Raw genomic sequence first — 19,186 nt, forward strand, 5'->3', positions numbered from 1 at the left:
CTAGCAGGGTGCAGGCTGGCGAATGCAGAGGTCCAAATAGGAGTCCAGAGTCAGCTGAATGAAGCCGCCATCCATAGTCCGCTGATGGCTCCTGCAATGGGCAAGTGACACAGCAGGAAATCAAGGAACCAGACCCTAACCCCAGTTCCAGCAGAAGTCAACGGGCCAAAGAGGAGTCAACTCTGCTCAGTCTCTCTCTCTCTCTTATGCAGGAAAAGGATTAAGATATCAAGGAAGTGTCAGTAGGCTTTGACCCAAATAATAAATTAGGCTCCTTCCTTCCCTTTACCCAGGAGTGTCTAGTGAACATAATCCCTACCCATCACACTGTCTTGCTAGATTTTTATGAAATCATTTTGGGGGGGGCTCGTACAACTCTTATCACAATCCACCTGTCCATTGTGTCAAGCACATTTGTGCATATGTTGTCATCATCATTCTCAAACCATTTACTTTCTACTTGAGCCCTTGGAATCCGCTCACCCCCCGCCCCTCCCTCATGAACTCTTGATAATTTATAAATTACTATTTGTTTCATGTTATACACCTGCCACTGTCTCCACCCATTTTTCATTTTTTGTCCCCCTATGAGGGAGTTAAATATAGTTCATTATGATCAGTTCCCCCTTCTTCCCTCACCCCCCGCCTGAGGGTTTTATCTGTCCTGGATTCCCTGTGTTTTCAGCTCTTATCTATACCCATGTTCATGCTCCAGCCAGAGGGATTTGTGAGGTAGAATTGGGGTCATGATAGTGGGCTGGGGGGTGGGGTGGGGAAGCATTAAAGAACTCGAGGAAAGTTGTATGTTTCCTCTGTGCTATCCTGCACCCTTATTAGATTTTTGTTGGGAAACACCCCACCGACCCTACAGTCATGATCTTGGCCTTTCAGATTCCCAGATGCAAAGGGCATCTAAATGTTACACAACTTGAATTTGTGGAGGATGCCAAACTGCCATTTTGTCATGATGTAAATCGAGAACCCAGTAGGTTCTTCAGGAAGGAGAGAAATGGAAACACTGCTTTCAAAAGTATTAGTAGACCTAGGTGAAGACTATGTCGAAATATAATAATTTTACATTTTGTCATTTCTGCCTAAGAAAGATATCTGTGATTTTGTAGCAATATTTTTAACTTGCTTTCATATTTGCAGCACTATGTAATTGTCCTATTATCTCCGACATCAAGACAACTTCATGTCGACCACCACATCTCTGCGTGTGCATGCCCTCTCTGCGTAGCTCATGCCCACAGTGCCAAAAAGGAATAGTTTGGTTTCTATGCCATGACCTAAAGATGCTTTCTGCGAGGTGGATGCATTCTAAAGAACCTTAGCTAAGAATTCTGGGACCTTGACTTACCAAATGATCAGACAAAAAGCAAACCGGACTTAGGCCAGATGGGGGTCAACTTTTCCATTGTTACCACAGTGCTAGATAAGGGCATAAACAAATCTAATTACTTGATATCTAACCTGCCAGCCTCAATAGGTCACCCTTCATTACTTGGGAGCTACTTACATTTACAAGACAATTGGAAATGCTGAGGTCCTGGACATCATGATTTATTTACAAAACACTTTATTACAGGAAATTTGCTCCTGATCAACTTGGGCTTCTCTCCTTTCAGTCCTCATTCCTGCAGTTTGCAAGCAGCGATAGGAAAGCTGTAGCTATGCTGACTTTGATTGGCAACGATTTGAGCCACCGATCTGACCTCAAAATCAGAGGAGTGAACATTTTAAAATACTTGTTACATGGAAAAATCATAACTACTACACTATCTTTGGCTCCTGTTACATTCAGCTTTCCTAAATCCAAAGGAGAGAAAAAAGTTGTCAAACTTGCATCAGAGTCATATGATGGAAAAGTATGAAATACCTGGAGTTCAATGGTCAGTTTTGCATCTTGTTCCCGACCATGTTCCATCTGTACTTGGATTCCCGTAGACCCATTTTCTACATCTGTAAAACGTGACTCATCATACCTACCCCACAGCACTGCTGTGAGAGCTAATTATTGGAAATATTGGAGCGCTCTATAAACCGGAATTATCGCACACATGTTCATCATCGTTATCATTACCGTATGCTCTATTGACATAGTCCTAAATTAGATACTCTAATGGACTGTCCCACTATAAGATATTACATTTCAATTAAGACACTATGATTCTGGAACATTGTCTTTAATACTTGGAGTGCACTGGTTTTGCAGTGACTACTGAATTTCAAGCATCCCAACCATTTAGCGTCCAAGGACACTGTCAAGAAATCTTGACCTGGTCACCCACAAATAATTAAATGAATAAGTAGCAGCAGCCAGAGGCTTCCCAACATTGCCAAAAGATGTGTAAATTTGTGTGTAAAATCACTGTGTGTTCGTTGTCTATTTGACACCTAAACAAACTCCATATTCAACAAGGGCTTATTAGCTACTCCATCAATTCTAGACCATTGTGCGTTTATCTCTGAAATAGGAGAGTGTTCAGTCTTTGTTGTCAAGCAGTAGGAGGACATACGCTTTGCATTATCATTGATCATACATAATTCAGCCAGGCATCATCACCATTCTAGGAATAATAATTAAAAATAAGTTACCATTCACTCTTTATCATGAACCCGGCATTGAATTAACATCTTTGCATGCATTATGTAATGAAATAAAGTAAATGAGACCCAAATTTCGAGAGTAGCCTGGGAAAACCCATAAGATTTTCATCATCTAATTTTTTCAGATAAATCTCCAGGCCTTTCTTCCTAGTCTGGCTTGATCTAGAAATTTCCCTGAAACCTGGCCATCAAGGGTGACCCTGCTGGTATGTGAGGCATAGCATTTAACAGGACAGCAACAGGCACGACACCACAGTCAGACAAACTGACAGACATGTGGTAGACTGTGCGTAGAGAAAGTGGGTGTTAAGTATTAGTGGGTTGTGGTTAAGAACACCCAAAACCAAATCCACTGCCATCCTGTCAATTCTGACTCACAGAGGCCTTAGAAAACAGAGTAGAACTGCTCCGGAGAGTTCACAGGATTGTTCATCTTTATGGAGCAGAACGCGTCATCTCCCCACCCCCACCCAGAACAAGCTGGTGGTTTCCAGCTGCTGACCCTGCAGTTAGCAGCTCAGCATGCCACCCAGGACACCACCAGGGCTCCTTTTCAACTGTAGGTGAGACCTCAGTTTAACAAAAAAGGCCTGCCAATGCTTATCCTATGGTTCATATGTGTACGATATTTGATTAAATTGTTTCAGATGGTGCAACTACGCCTACAATAATAGGCCTGCAGCTAGATTGAATGGGTAATCGCTAACTGATTGTGGGATCCCCTCACTGTTGAACAGCTAAATTGCATAGAGGACTGGTATCCGAGACAGGGTCCTAACGAGAATCGCTCCAGTAGTTCATAGCTAATGATTAAAGGGTGAATTGCTTGAACCTTGAATTTGCTCACAAGTTGAGGTTATGCCCTAAGCGTTACATTCATGCTGTCATTTTGTTTCCTTTTGGTTTAAAGAAAAACTCCAAGAGGTGAAGCCAGACTGAGCAGTCGTGGTCGCATACTTATTAAAAAGAGCACATTGATTTGCAGATTAGAAGTGACCACATGTGAACCCTTCCTCCCGGTGCCGTCTCCTTGAAGGTATTGATTAAGGGCTTTGCGTGCAGAAAGTATTCTTGTCAGTTCAGTTATACTGGCTTTTGTAATAAGCTAATTTGATTTCCTTTTTTAACCTTTGTTTGATTAGGGGAACAGACATTTGCATTAAAATTCAAGAGAGATGAAGTCTATCATCGATCTTGACTTCCTTGTGGACCTCTTGTACTCAGCTAGGGATGATTTAGAGAATGTCAAGAGTCTTGGAGAGACCGTAATGAGAGTGAGGGAGAAAAATCACTTCAGACTTACCAAGCAGTACGGGTTTATTTGGCAGAAAGGGCAACTGCATTCATTGGATATATTTTAGAGAAATCAAATTCAGGAAGTTTAATTTTGTTCTTAGGCCAAGTCATTAAAAGATCGGTGAGATGAACTTCCATTAATAAAGTACTTGCTAGTTCAACCAAAACATTTAAAAACACCTGAAGAGATTAAGCAAAACACATACACCATGATTTGTCACCCCCCAAAAAGCCTAAAAGTAAACCCTAGTGGATCTCCACACGCATGTCTGTTATAAAGCATTATCCTCAGAGAAGTTGTTGATTGCTTTCTCTGTTCACAACGAAGAGTGCCCACGATGGCCATAACCCCCGTACTGGTATGTACTACAATGGTCTCAAAGCCATCTGCAATTCTCATGGCTTCCCTGGATCAAGACTCTTGGTAGCTTCAATTGCTTAGACCCATTGCTCACACCCACCATCACCCACAAGGAGCTTAATTTGGAATTTTCCTCAAAGTGGAAGCAACTTCTGTTTTCCTAAGAGTTTCAAGGGGCATGAGATGTTTAATCCAAAAGCATGTGAGAACCTACGATAAGCCTAAACTCAGTTGCCGCGCAGTCGACTTCCATTCGTGGTGGGTCGATGCGTGTCAGACTATAACTTGACTCCACAGAGAGTTCAGTGCTGATTTTTCAGAAGCAGAGGACTAGCCCTTCCTTCCAAGGCATCTCTGGGAGAATGTGAACCTCCTACCTTTCCGTTAGCCGTGATTATGCTAACCGTTTATAACACTGTGAAATGAAAAAGACTCGCTGCCATCAAGTAGATCCTGAATCATAAAGACCCTATAAGACAGGGTAGAGATACCCTGCTGGGTTTCTTACACTGACACCCTTTTAACTCTTTATGGGAGTAGAAAGTGTCATCTTTCTCCTGAAGAGTTGCTGGTGACTTCAAATTGCTGACCTTGAAGAGAGCAGCCCGACTCTTAACCACTATGCCCCCTGGGTTCCTGTATAACACCCAGTGATGTATTATTTTAGTCCTGGAGCACTAAGGGGGAGAATCGGACTGGTTACCACAAGATTATCACCTGAAAAAAAGATGGGCACTTCACACCCACCTGCCACTCCAAAGGAGAATGGTGAGGTTCTCTGATCCGGTAATGATATGTAGCCTCAGACACCCTAGCTAGATCATGACTACGGGTCAGAATAGATTCGACAGCAGTGGGTTTGGTTTGTTGGGTAGTGTGTTAGTCTGGGTAGACTAGAGAAACAAATTCATAGACACTCATGTGTATAGGAAAGAGCTTTATATACAAGAGCAACTGAATATTGAGAAAACATCCCGGCCCAGTCCAGATCAAGTCCATAAGTCCAATATTAGCTTACATGTCTGATACCATTCTATAAAATCCTCCTCAGACTCACAAAACACATGCAATGATGCCGAATGCAGAAAGATCACAGGTCAGTAGGTGAGAAGTCTTGTGGATTCAATGGTGTTGTACGCATCTCAGCACTGGCCAGGGTCTCCACGTGACTTCTCCAGCTCCCAGGGCTCTGGCTGCATCAGGGTAGGTCCATGTGGCTTCTCCTCAGGGATGTCTCATAGGGGATGAGTCTGTTTCCTGCCTCCAGCGAGCTAGTTATCACCCTACCGGTTCCAAATGAGCCCCTGATTGACAGGTTAAACCACCACTCCACTTGTAAGTCTCAAATTGACAACAGATTACGTGACTACCACAGGTAGTGATGTGTTCAATACTCCCTGGGATCCAAGAAGCGTCACTGGATGGTACAAATGGCTACCATGTTCCTGTTAACTGAAAGCTGAGTGGTCCGAGTTCACTCAGAGAGTCCTCTGGAGAAAAGACCTGGTGAATTTCCAGGGGGGAAATTAGCCATTGGATCCCATGTGGAGCGAAGTGATATACTCACACATTTAAGACTAAGTCAACTCCAGAGTAACTGTTTTCTTTTTGTTGTATTGTGTTTTGAGATGCAAAAAAAATAATAAACTCATTCTTCCCTTTTACTATTCTATTGAGTGGATTCTAACTCATAATGACCATACATGACAGAGTAGAACTGCCCCCCTGTGGATATGAGAGACTATAATTCTTTACTGGAGTGGAGAGCCTCATCTTTGTTCTGTGGAACAGCTAATGGTTTTGAGCTGCTAATTATGTGTTTACCTTTTTTTTTTTTAATCACTGCCAACTCATAGTGACCCCATAGGACAGAGTCTCTGTGGGTTTCTGAAACAGTACATCTTTAAAATCATTTTATTGGGGACTCGTACAACACTTATACAATACATACATACATTATGTCAAGCAAATTTGTACATTTGTGGTCATCATCATTCTCAAAACATTTTCTTTCTACTTGAGCCCTTGGTGTCAGCTCCGTGTTTTTCCCCCCTCCTTCCCCCACTCTTCTTCCCTCATAAACCCTAGATAATTTATAAATTTTTTTTCATGTCTTATACTGTCTGACATATCCCTTCACCCACTTTTCTGTTGATCATCCCCCAGGGAGGGGGTTATATGTAGATCCTTGTGATCAGTTCTCCCTTTGTATCCCACCTTCCCCTTACCATTTTGGTATCACTGCTCTCATTATTGGTCCTGAGGGGTTTATCTGACCTGGATTCCCTGTGTTTCCAGCTCTTATCTGTACCAGTCTACATACTCTGGTCTATCCAGATTTGTAAGGTAGAATTGGGATCATGATAGTGGGGGGAGGAAGCATTAAAGAACTCGAGGAAAGTTGTATGTTTCATCATTGCTATACTCCACCCTGACTGGCTCATCTCCTCCCCAAAACCCTTCTATAAGGGGATGTCCAATTGCCTACAGATGGGCTTTGGGTCCCCACTCCGCACTGCCCCTCATTCACAATATGATTTTTTGTTCATTGATGCCTGCTACCTGATCACTTCAACACCTTGTGATCACACAGGCTGGTGTGCTTCTTTTATGTGGGCATTTTTGCTTCTCAGCTAGATGGCCACTTGTTTACCTTCAAGCCTTTAAGACCCCAGATGCTATATCTTTTGATAGCCAGGCACCATCAACTTTCTTCGCCACATTTGCTTATGCACCCACTTTGCTTCAGTGATCATGTCAGGCAGGTGTGCATCATGGAATGTCAATTTAATAGAACAAAGTGTTCTTGCATTGAGGGAGTACTTGAGTAGAGGCCCATTGTCCATCAGCTAGCTGCCTTAATACTAAACCTACAAATATATGCACGTAGATGTATTTCTGAAGCAGTAAATTTTTATGAGAGTAGGAAAGCCTCATCTTTATCCTGTGCAGTGCCTGGTGGTTTCAAACTGTTGGCCTTGTGGTTGGCAGCCCAACTCGTAGCCTACCATACCAGCAGGGCACTTTTTACTATCTTGTTGGTGGTGATGGTGATGGTACCTACCAGTTGACTCCAACTCTTAGTGACCCTATGTGCAACAGAACAAAACAATGCCACACTCAAAATTGTTCTTACATTAGATGAAGTTTCAAAGAAACAGTCTGTCCATACTTCTCCCAAGAGAGAGGTTTCTAAATTCTTTGGGCAGTCCATGGTACTTTCAATATCCTTCATTGGCATCAAAATTAAAGGCATCAGTATTTCTGCTGCCTTCCTTCTGTAAAGTCTAACTTCAACATGCACATGAGGCCATTGAAAATACCATGGCATTCTTTAGTTCCCAAAGGGAATATCCTTACTTTTCAACACTTTAAAGAGGTTCTTTTCAACAGATTTACCCAGTGTGATCCATTGTTTAATCTCTTGACTGCTGCTTCCATGAACATTGATTGTGGATACAAGCAAGATGAAATCCTTAACAACTTCAATCTTTTCTCAGTTTATCATGATGCTACCTATTGGTCCAGTTGTGAGGATTTTTGTTTTCTTTATATTGGCTTGTAGTCAATGGTGTAATATGGTGATTAGAAACAAAACCAAACTCACTGCCATGGAGTCTAGTCCAAATCATAGTGACCCTGTAGGATAGGATAGAATTACCCCTTTGAGTATCAGAGGTATATTTCTTTGTGAAAGTCGAAAACCTCATCCTTTTCCCATAGAGTGGCTAGTGATTTAAAATTGTCAACCTTGCGGTTAGCAGCCCAACCCATAACCACTACCCCAGTTCACCCAAACAATTGATTTTTGTGACCGAGTGTAACTGAACTATCTCTTTCAATCACTGAATGAATTAAGACACATTCCTAGGGGCAGCAGGCATTGCTAATTTCTTTCTTTCTCTGGAAAAGTCACTGATCTCTGAAATGTACGTAAATGCCCATTGCCCCTTGTTCACACAGAGAAGGTCCCTCTCAAGGCCGAAGTTTCTATATTTATCAACTTATAAATAGCTTGATGTGTTAGCCTGGGTAGACTAAGAAACAAATTCATAGACACTCATAGGTGTATAAGAAAGAGGTGTATATACAAGAGCAATAGAATATGGAGAAAACATCCCAGCCCAGTCCAGATGAAGTCCCTAAATCCAATTTTAGCCCATATGTCTGACCCCAATCTATAAAGTCCTCTTTAGACTCATGCAACACATACAATGGCACCGAGTGCAGGAAGATCACAGGCCAATGGGTGGGAAGTCTTGTGGATCCACTGGCATTGGAAACATCTCAGCACTGGCAGGGGTCTCCATGTGGTTCCTCCAGCTCAGGGCACTGGCTGCATCTGGGTAGGTCGATGTGGCTTCTCCTCAGGGATGTCTCGAAGGGAGTGAGTCAAGAGAGAGAGTATGTCTCCTGCCTCCAAGGAAGAAATACAGGTGTTCCCAGAAGCCTTCGGAGAAGGCCATGCCCACACAGAGGCCTCATTAACTCTACTCTGATTGAGAGGCTAGACTCCACCCCTACACTCTTAATCCTCAAATAGACACCAGGTTATGTAACTACCACATTTGACTATATGTATATATTAATTCTTAAACTTTACATAGTTCCTTAACGTAACATAAGGTCAGATTTGAGGAAACTACTGTTTTAGAAATTCATTTCCGTCTGGAAGTAGAAGACATCTGGCCCTACGTGCAAAGCTCGGCTTTCTTTTGGTCTTCGAGCTATATTACCAACAGGCAAGTTATGGACAGTCAAGGAAATGAGACGGTTCATATGTGAAAATCTTTGTGAATTAAGGAAAATAGCATAACTGAAAATACTTGCCAACCCAGGAAGTGCGGTTATTTTACACTAAAGGCATAGTGTTTTCTTTCATGTTTAATAAATGATTGAGATAAAAAAATATCCCATGTGGTAATAACTTTCCAAACTTTTAGTGATGTAGAAGTATAATATACATAAAACATGGCAAAAGCATTCAAGAGAAGTAGTTTCATATGCCCCATATGGGAAAATCATTAACTGTGCTTTCATGTTGCGGATCCAGAAGTATCTGTATAATGTTTTATATAGTGTTAAGATCCATATAATGTAATATAAAATTCATTCAGAGCATCATACATGGATGGATTATTAAGGCATGCTTCCTTGAAACAGTTAGTAGTAGGACTTTAATTTTAAAAATAATTCCACTAAGCTTCTATCCCATCGTTCCTCCAGTCCACTGACAGAAGGAGCCATTGTAGCACTTGGGAAATCAATCAGATTCACCCCGCTGAGGTTGAGAGGGCCGGCTCTGAGTTCTTCCGTCCTCAGTTGCCCTTCAAACCCACTGAACACGGTTCTTTATCTCATAACACAAAGATTTTCCTAGAGAATTTTATGTGCAATTTATCAGAATCGCTGCCAAGATGTTCGCATTTAAAAGAGGAAAGAAGAGAGCTCTGTGATAGGCAGGCTGGAGGTTTGAAAACCTGGTTTTGCATGCTCCTCATTTTCCCTGCGGCCTCTGACGCCCGGTTTATTGGGAACCGCCACGGTACTGTTCCTGTCTTAACTGGTTCTTCTCCATTACTCAAAGTCAATAATAACTGCTAAATATGACTAATATCACGTGGAAGGTCCCCAAGATCACTGCTAACCTTCACTCCCAGCTCCAAATGTTTTCAAGGTTAATAGATTGATTTTGAGCTTAGTTAGGATGCATTTATAAAATGGAAGAAAATGAAAAATTTGGCATCACCAATATGTGGATAGTTTTAAATGATTCATTTGTTACATTTGGATGGCTGCCATGAAATTCATTTGATATATAGCACATAGTTATATTCTAAGCTAGACACTGGAAAATAAATTAATGATACATTTTAGCATTAGATGATTTTAGACACACACACACACACACACACACTCTCTCTCTCTAGGCAGAACTGTAAAGTACTGTAACTTATCCACTAGTCCAATTTAGGAAGTCCAGTTTAGGGATACCATGTATATAAACGGCACCTAACAACAAAATATGTATCTAAATAGAGGCAAAGCGCATTCAAAGACTGAGACGCCACTCAAATGCAATTAAGTTTCAAACTGTAAGAGGCCTGTATCCCTTTGTCTCCTGGTCTCAGCTCACTCCCATGGTTTGGGGGGCCTGGTTCCAGTCTGTAGAAACCTGCTGTTGAACCCCACACCATGAGATCTGCTAAGTGAACTTGGAGAGGACCCTAAGATTCCCTAGACCTTTTCTGATCCTGCCCAATGCCTACTTCTGGACCCATCCCTGCAGTCAGTTTCCAAGCTTGAATTCCAATTCCAGCCTGGTGGTGGCTTTAGAGACCCCTGATTTCTGGAGTTAGCCTGGCTGGATTTATGGTTGGGCCTAGCTGTACCAGACCACGACAACCAAACAGAGCCTCCTGGATCTCCAAAGACTGAACTCCTTATTAGAAACAAGTCAGTAAGGCCTGCAGTTTCTTTCAAGTCTTTTTCAATTAGTTACTCCTCTTTGGTCCCTAATTCCTAGATTACTGAGTAAAAGTGCATGGGGATGGTGGCTCTGTCTTACCTCCTCCAGCTTCTCTATTGCCATAAGACATTGGTCAGACATGCCACCTCTACCCCCTATGGTCCAGGAAGCCAGCCCACTGCTCTGCCACACAGTCCCAGAGTCTCGGGGCTGCTCCTCTGCTCTGTCTCATGGTCTCCTTGCCTTTTCGTCTGGTGCCCCTGGTCTCAGCCTCCACCATTCAGACAGAGATCTTGATTGTGCTCTACTTCCAAAGGCCCTGAGATTTCTCTCTCTGCCAGATGAAACGGCTCCCCTTACAGCCAGGGGAGTGGCAACTACACAACCAGCCCCTTCTGTTAGCATTGCACGTGCTCTACTAGAATCGTCCCATTCAATCATTTGGGGGATGTTACAGAGACACAGAGAGAAGAGCCATGTTAAAACATTTCACTCCATCACAATTACTAATTGCACCTTTTGGCTGCTGTCGTTCAGTACCAATGAGTCTGTTCTGACCCATGGGGAGTAGTCCCATGGGTGCTAAAGTGGAACTGATGCACGTGATTTTCTTCTGTGGCTCCACTCAGTAGGTAGGTGTGAAACACCAATCACTTGGTTCACCATCAAGAATAGAGCTATTTGCTCCCCCAGGGCCCCTCACCTGCGAGCTCGATGACCTTTATGTTCCTGTTCTTCCTGCCCTGCCTTCTGATAAACCAGCCCAAACATAAATACGATGTAAGTCTCCTTCCAAAAGCATCTTCAGTGAGTTCCCCTTACCTGCTGAATTATAAACCAATGAGTTACATTCTTCACTTCCCATCAGATGCACCGTCCTCCCACTGTTTTCCTTGCACTGTTTCAGCTACTCCCAGAGAACAGACCCCAGCTTGCCTCCCAGCCCTTTCCTCACAGTTAGTGATGGATAGCTCCCTTATAGAGTGGAATCTTGACTGTTCACCTGTGTGCATGGATGAACAGAAAACCTTCTTGACAAGAGTTTATGAGGATTAGTAAAATGTCACAGAAAACTACCACGGTCCTTGGTGCATGACAAGGACTTGATGCCCTTGAAGGAGATCCCGGCCCTGGGCCACTCCTCTCTGTACCGCCTAGAAAATGCTCTGCTTGTTCAGACGCCACCCATTCTATAAGACCATGTCAGTGTTCACCTCCCCCACCTGGGATTATGACAAAATTTAATACGCTCCTGAACTTCTGCCTAGACTGCCAGCCAGGTGGCTGAGTAGGTCAACATGCTTCCCAGACCCTCTGAAACAAGACACGAGACACCAAATTAAATAGATACAGACGATAAACCTTGAACCCTGAGCTTCAAAGGAAACATAAAGAAATGGATCAAAGACTGACTGGAAGTAAAAAAATCTTCAGAGAAACAGCAAATAGGGATACAAACAGAGCAGTGAATTATCAGTGGCCTGCACATTCGAGTTTTGCAGGCAGTGTTCAGATGGAGGCAAGAAGTCAACTTGTTCTACTCATCCAGGACTGCCCACCCCACTAGTCACCACGGAAAGGTGAGCCCTTCCCTTCTCCACACCCTCCAGGGACCAGAAGTGTCGCCATTCCCACCTCTACCCACCCGGCAGCTGAGAACATCCCATTTCCTACAGAGTCCTTGCTCCCCCTGAGGTCAGAAGTGCGTCTTCAGGGATCAGGGACTAGGTACACACTCCCCTTGGGTTTGGAAGCAGGTGTTCTCTGCCTCCTTGGGCAGCAGAACACACAGCATCAAAGCAGGTGCCCTGCCTTTAGCTACTCTTATGAGGGGGTACCCCCCAAAACAGAATTTTTCCAAAACTACGTGTTTAATTTTTTTATTGCTTCAAAGGACTTGCCATCATATTTAATGCATTTGTCAAATCTGCCATTCCATTCTCGGAAATGTTTTCCAAACTCGTCTGTTTGGATGGCTGACAGCACCTCCCTTGTTTTTTCTTCACCTCTTCTACTTCATCAAATCACTGCCCTTTCATGTCCCTCTTTATCCCCAGAAACAAAAAGAAGTTGTATGGTGAGTACGGTGCTTGGAGCAAGGGCGGCATACTGTTTGGGGCCAAAAAGTGGTGCACTGCCATGGCTGCGTGAGCAGGTGCATTGTCACGGTGGCACCACCAGCCCTGTGTCTGCCACAACCCAGACCTTTTCTGTTGCACACCATTTCACAATCTTTTCAGAACCTCTAAATAGAAAGCTTGATTAACAGTCTAACCTGGTGGCATGAACTACCGTTCAGGAAGCTGATGGATGTCCAGAACAAGGGTGGTCATCCATTGACATTTCACCTTTTCTGAAATGAAAAAACCACTCATACACTTGAGTTTTTCCCATAGCGCTGTCCTTGTAAGCTGTGTAAACTTCGCAGCAGTTTCTGTGGTATTTTACCCTAGCAGGATACAAAACTTCACAGCAACATGCTGTTCCCTTAAATCAGTCATCATAAAAAATGAGGTTCAAGCAAAACTGCTTTTACAAAAAAATTCATGGTGACCAGAGAGAACCTTCCCAGGACATGCCACAGGGTGTACTAACTCAGAGTGAATTGTTCAGTGCTTGCCTAGTGGGAGAAATGCATACTAAGAAAGTTCTATCCAGCAGAGCTTTTGTCCATTTTGGGGTGGGGTCCCCCATTGCAGACTGGCAGGAACTTCAGCCCACACTGGGAACCTACTCACTATGGCCTCCTCAGTCTTGCTCCCCTCACCTAGTTTTTGCCTTTCTTTCCCTTGCCTTGGTGTTTTTTTTTTGGGGGGGGGGTGTTGGGGGACAGGGGTGGTATTTCTTATTTCCTTTTTTTAGTTCTTGTTTTTCTTCATCTTTGATCCCCTTTCAGTTACCTTCTTTTTCTCATTTCTCTTTACTAGTTTCTTTTATCTCCCCCCCCCTTCCCTGGTTGTTGTTTTGTTTTTTGTTTTTTGCCTCTTTTCACTTTTTGACTTCTTTTATTTTTCCCTTTTTGAAAATGTATTGTTTATGATGTTGTTGCTGTCCCATTGGCAGGAGATGTGACCATGACCCCTTTGTCCAGCCACACCCACACCTCCTGCAGCCCCAGCCATTGAGCAGGTGTGACCACTTACTCGTGCCCCACCTAATCAATGACCGGTGGCCACCAACACCAGAACAACCCACCCTCCACTGCTCTAAGCAAACAGTGTAGAGAAAATTGCATACAAACTCTGTCACACCCCCAAAGGTAGGCTGTGACTGCCTAAGTGCTGCCAAGCTGAAAAGCAAAGTAGCAAGTCCAGCCCACTTACTTGGTACCAGCAAATCAAAATAAAACAAAACAAGAAAACAGGGCAACTCACAAACAAAGAAAAAGAAAGCCTTGGCAAAACACAACAACATACAATCACCTGTTAAACAGCAGTGTAAGACCACAGTACCTTAGAGACAGCGGGCAATCTCAGTTCACACAAAGAGACTGTACCCAAACAAGTATCCAAAGCACACAGCCAGAACCACCCCCCCAAAAGCAAAAAAAGTTAGTAAATATCTCCAATCATTAATAAGAATGATCAAGGAAAGCACAGATAAGACAGCCCAACAATTTTTTCCCTTTAGATTTTGGGTTTTACACCTGTTCCTGGGGTTACTGGGGGCACTGGTTCAGAAAACAGTATTGGACAGATTGCATCAGCTCTGGTTTCTTAGACATGGCGTTCCACTACATTTTCAACAATTATGTTATATTGATGTATTAACTTATCATCCTGGTTTTAAAGATTAGAAGAATTCAGACCTATACATTACAGTATAAGACAAAAAAAGGTGATAAACATTTGAAAAAGAATTAAGTATTAAGGAACTTCTTAGGGAAGCTGCATATGGACCCAGGATGACTAGCTGGTTACACATCAAGCTGCCAATCATAAAGTCAGTGGTTCAAACTCACCAGACACTCTGCATCCTTTAAAATGTTAAAGAATTGGAAATCTAGAGGGGCAGTTCTTTGCTGTCTTATAGGGTCACTGTGGGCTACTATGGGAGGCTATGCAATATATACAGCGACTACCAGTTGGATTCTGTGCATCTTGAGAAGAATGGAAAATAATTTAAAAATTGAAATTATATATATATGGAAGGTGTGAGAGCATCTTAGTGTCAAAAATGTAGGGCTTCCTAGCAATTTTCACAACTATTTTGAAGATCTAAATATTTTCACCTTCAAATGATGCAGTAAATGTTGTGGAACACATTTTCATATATAGGAGTCAATGGATCATTCATATTAAATCATATCATATCAATTCATATAAATCAATTCATATCATTCATATTAAATGTTTCAGAGGTGAAGTTGACTCTAAGCTGCTTCATAAGAAAAATTCTTAACTTTTCCTTTAAGAGTTTCTGTGCACAAGTGTAGAAGTTGTGCCATCTTATAAGAAGACTGGAACATTTTAATTTTAATGAAAGAGTCTTATAGATCCAATGGTGGTGGATGAATCTCCAGGGCTCTTGAAGGCTCTTGAAGGCTCTTGAATCTCCATCTGGCTCCATGTGGCTCATCAACGGGAAGAGGAAAACAGAGAGAAAGATCCTTCCCATGAGGAGACCACACCCACGAGAAGGTACTGTCAGGCTGTGACCTGATTGACAGGCTAGACTCCACCCCTTCACTATATTTGTCAAGTTAGCACGAGATTATGTAACTACCACATATGCCCCTGTGATTGCCCTGTGCCCATTGAGAAAATCTATTAAGATTGCCCCCTTCAGAATCCCCTATAGAACACTTACTGCAACCTTTAGCGTTGCCTTCTCTTTCTTAAATTCAACTGGCCTTGTAAAGCCCATCAGAAGTCATTGTTTTGACTCGATCCTTTTTGAAAGTATCCTAACACGACTAAGACGAGAACATTGTCAAGAGAACTTGTCTGCAGCCGTCCAGTGATCACAAATATGAATTTTTTGTTTTGAATAAACTCGTATATGCGTGAACTCAAACCCTAGTAGTAATACTTTTTGTCTCACAGTTGTATAAAAATTTAAAGAAAGAAAAAAATGCCAACTAAAAATTATATAACCATCAAAATTGTACTTCAAATATGACAGCAAAACGAAGACATTTCCTGCTAACAGAAATTAAGGGTATTTGTGAAAAACTAGACAACCTTACAGGAAATACAAAAGTAAGTTGTTTGGACAGAAAACTAACAATGGCAAAGAACCTGAGATTGACACATAAAACAAAATCACCCAACTATCAACCACAATCTAGAAGCATCCCTAGTAAAATTAATCATCCCTAGTACACCAGAGACACCAATTATAAATGAGGACAACTACCAAACAAAAAGAATAAATAATAAAGTCATAGAACACCCAAATGTAGAGTCAAGATGAGTTCAGGATAAAATTTACTGTCTAAAACTTGTAAAGAACATAATAAAATGTAGGACATTCACAAAGAAAATTAATAAACCTTCTAACCAGAATTTTTAAAAAAGGAAACCTAAAGATTTGATCGACTTAAACAACAGCAAAGAAGGAAAATGATAAGAAAATCCAAAATCAAAAAACTTAGCACAGAAAATTAAGCAAAATAAAGAAACCAGCTCCACACACACCAAAAACAACGAAAACACAAATAGAAAAATGATAGCAATAGCTTCATACCTCTGGATGATTACACCGGGGGTAAATAGATTAAATGTACTAGTCAAGAGACAGTAGCAGAATGCATATGAAAAAATGAGTAAGAAAACATGACCTATCAATGTGCTGTTTGCAAGAAACACACCTTAGACCTCAAGACAAAAGTAGATCAAAAGAAGCGAGTACATAAGCAAATGTGGTGAAGAAAGCTGATGGTGTCCGGCTATCAAAAGACATAGCATCTGGGGTCTTAAAGGCTTGAAGGTAAACAAGCAGCCATCTATGTCAGAAGCAACAAAGTCCACATGCAAGAACCACGCCAACCTGTGAGATCACGAGGTGTGGAAGGGATCAATCAGGTAGCAGGCATCAAAGAACAAAAAAATCATATCATTGTGAATGAGGGGCAGTGTAGAGTGGGGACCCAAAGCCCAACTGTAGGCAACTGGATATCCCCTTCCAGAAAGAACGTGGGGAGGAGACGAGCCAGTCAGGGTGCAATATAGCACCAATGAAACATGCAATTTGCCTCTAGCTCTTTAATGCTTCCTTCCCCACAATATCATGACCCCAATTCTACCTTACAAATTCGGCTAGACCAGAGGATGTGCATTGGTGCAGATAGGAACGGGGAACAGGGAAACCAGGACAGATGAACCCTTCAGGACCAGTAATAAGAGTGGTGATACCAGGAGGGTGGAGGGAAGGTGAGGTAGAAAGGGAAAACCAATTACAAGGAACTGCCTATAACCCCCTCCCTGTGGGACAGACAACAGAAAAGTGTGTGAAGGGTGATGTCAGACAGTATAAGACATGACAAAACAATGTGTAAATTATTAAGGGTTTTTGAGGGAGTGGGGAGTGGGGAGGGAGGGGGGAAATGAGGAGCTGATACCAAGGGCTCAAGTAGAAAGCAAATGTTGTGAGAATGATGATGGCAACAAATGTACAAATGTGCTTGACACCATTGATGTATGTATGGATTGGGATAAGAGTTGTATGAGCCACCAATAAAATGACTTTTTTTAAAGTAGACAAAAAAAAGCTGGAAAAATATATCAAGCAAGTACCAATCAAAACAGCATGGAAAGGAAGAGTTTGTGAAATTGTCCATATTACCCAACTTGTGAAAATGTCAATATAATCAAAAGAAATCTACATATAAAATGCAATCCCAATCCAAAGTCCATCACTACTCTTGAAAGAGATGAAAAAACTAATCATTAACTTTGTATGAAAAAGGAAAAGACCTGACACGAGCAAAGCATTACTAAAGAAGACTGTAAGAGGCTGCAAACTCCCAGTCTCAAATCCTACTCTCCAGTCAAGCGTGTGGAAGCATCCTATGTCTGGTACAGAAACAGACACATTGGAACCCACCACCATGGCATAGAACTGAGAACCAAAAAAATGTATCTGTCCACTTGAAAAGAGGTAATCTTCGGAAACAGTTAGAAATTCATTAAATGGAGAGGGGATAATCTCTGTAATAAGTAATACTGGCAAAGTTGAATATCAGTTTGCAGAAAAATGAAATGGTATCTCAACATAGTCAAAATGAATACAATGTAGATCAATGGCCTAGATAAAAAAATTGAGACTATAAATACATTTTTAGGGTGGGGGAGGGCGGAAATAAGAGGGGCGGACATCAGGGGGCTCAAGTACAAAGGAAATGTTTTGAAAATGATGATGGCAGCATCTATACAAGTTCACTTGATGAAATTGATGCATGGATTGTTAGAATATCTGTAAGAGTCTCCAACAAAAAGATAGATGGAAAAATACAAGGTTTAGTAAAACAAGAATATATTTAGGGGCCTGAGTATATACCTCAAAAAAAAACCTATCAAGCATAACTAAAAAATGGGTGAACAGCAGAATAGGAAATAGATGACTGGGATCTCCTAAAAATTAGACCCCTATACACACAAAAACATTTCACCAAAAGAGGAAACAGAGAACCCCATAGACTGAGAAAAATTCTTTGACAATGACCTATTGGACAAGGGACTAATCTACAAAATTTATAGTCAATCTCTCAAAAACAAAAAGGCAATCCACGTAAAAGATGGCCATAGGAAATTAAGAGGCAGTTCGTGGAGGAAAACATTCTTCCAACAAGAACATGAAGAAATGTTCACCTATCATGCTCAGCCTTCATTTGGGTTTCAGTTATTCCTCTTGGTTACATTGTCTTTGATCAAGCCCTACCAGGCCTCTTACACCCTCCACACCACTGATTTTGGATCATTTGTTTTTCCCTTGTCCCTGGGTTTGTTACCACCACTTCCTTCCCCCCCCCCCTTCTCCCATGCCTGCCCCAGAACCATCTGTCCCCATTGTTTTCTCCTCCAAATTGTTTATCGAGCCTATCTTTTCTAGATAGACCTGCAGAGATAGTAATATGCACAAAAATGAGACAGAGCAAAACAAAGCAACAAAACAAAACAAAACAACATAAAACCAATGACTAAAACAAAACGAAAGAAAAGAAAAGCCTGTAAATAGTTCAAGGTCTGTTTGTTGACCTTCAGGAGTGTTTTCTGGTCAAGTCTGATGGGGTGCCACACCCTGGCCCCAAAGTTTTGTTTTTGGTGCTCCCTCCAGACTCGCTCGCTCTGCTCACATTGCTGTTCCGTTGCATACCCTTAGTATTTTGCCTCAGTGTGGTGGGTCAGATCGTGCACAGTTCCCACACTGTCTCCAGTGTTGTCCCCTGTAGGGCTATGGGTCAATGAGGGATATCGGGTCTCATAGTGGGACCAGCCGTTTGTTCCTCT

The sequence above is a fragment of the Tenrec ecaudatus genome, chromosome 5 (assembly GCF_050624435.1).
Source record: "Tenrec ecaudatus isolate mTenEca1 chromosome 5, mTenEca1.hap1, whole genome shotgun sequence".
NCBI lineage: Eukaryota > Metazoa > Chordata > Mammalia > Afrosoricida > Tenrecidae > Tenrec > Tenrec ecaudatus.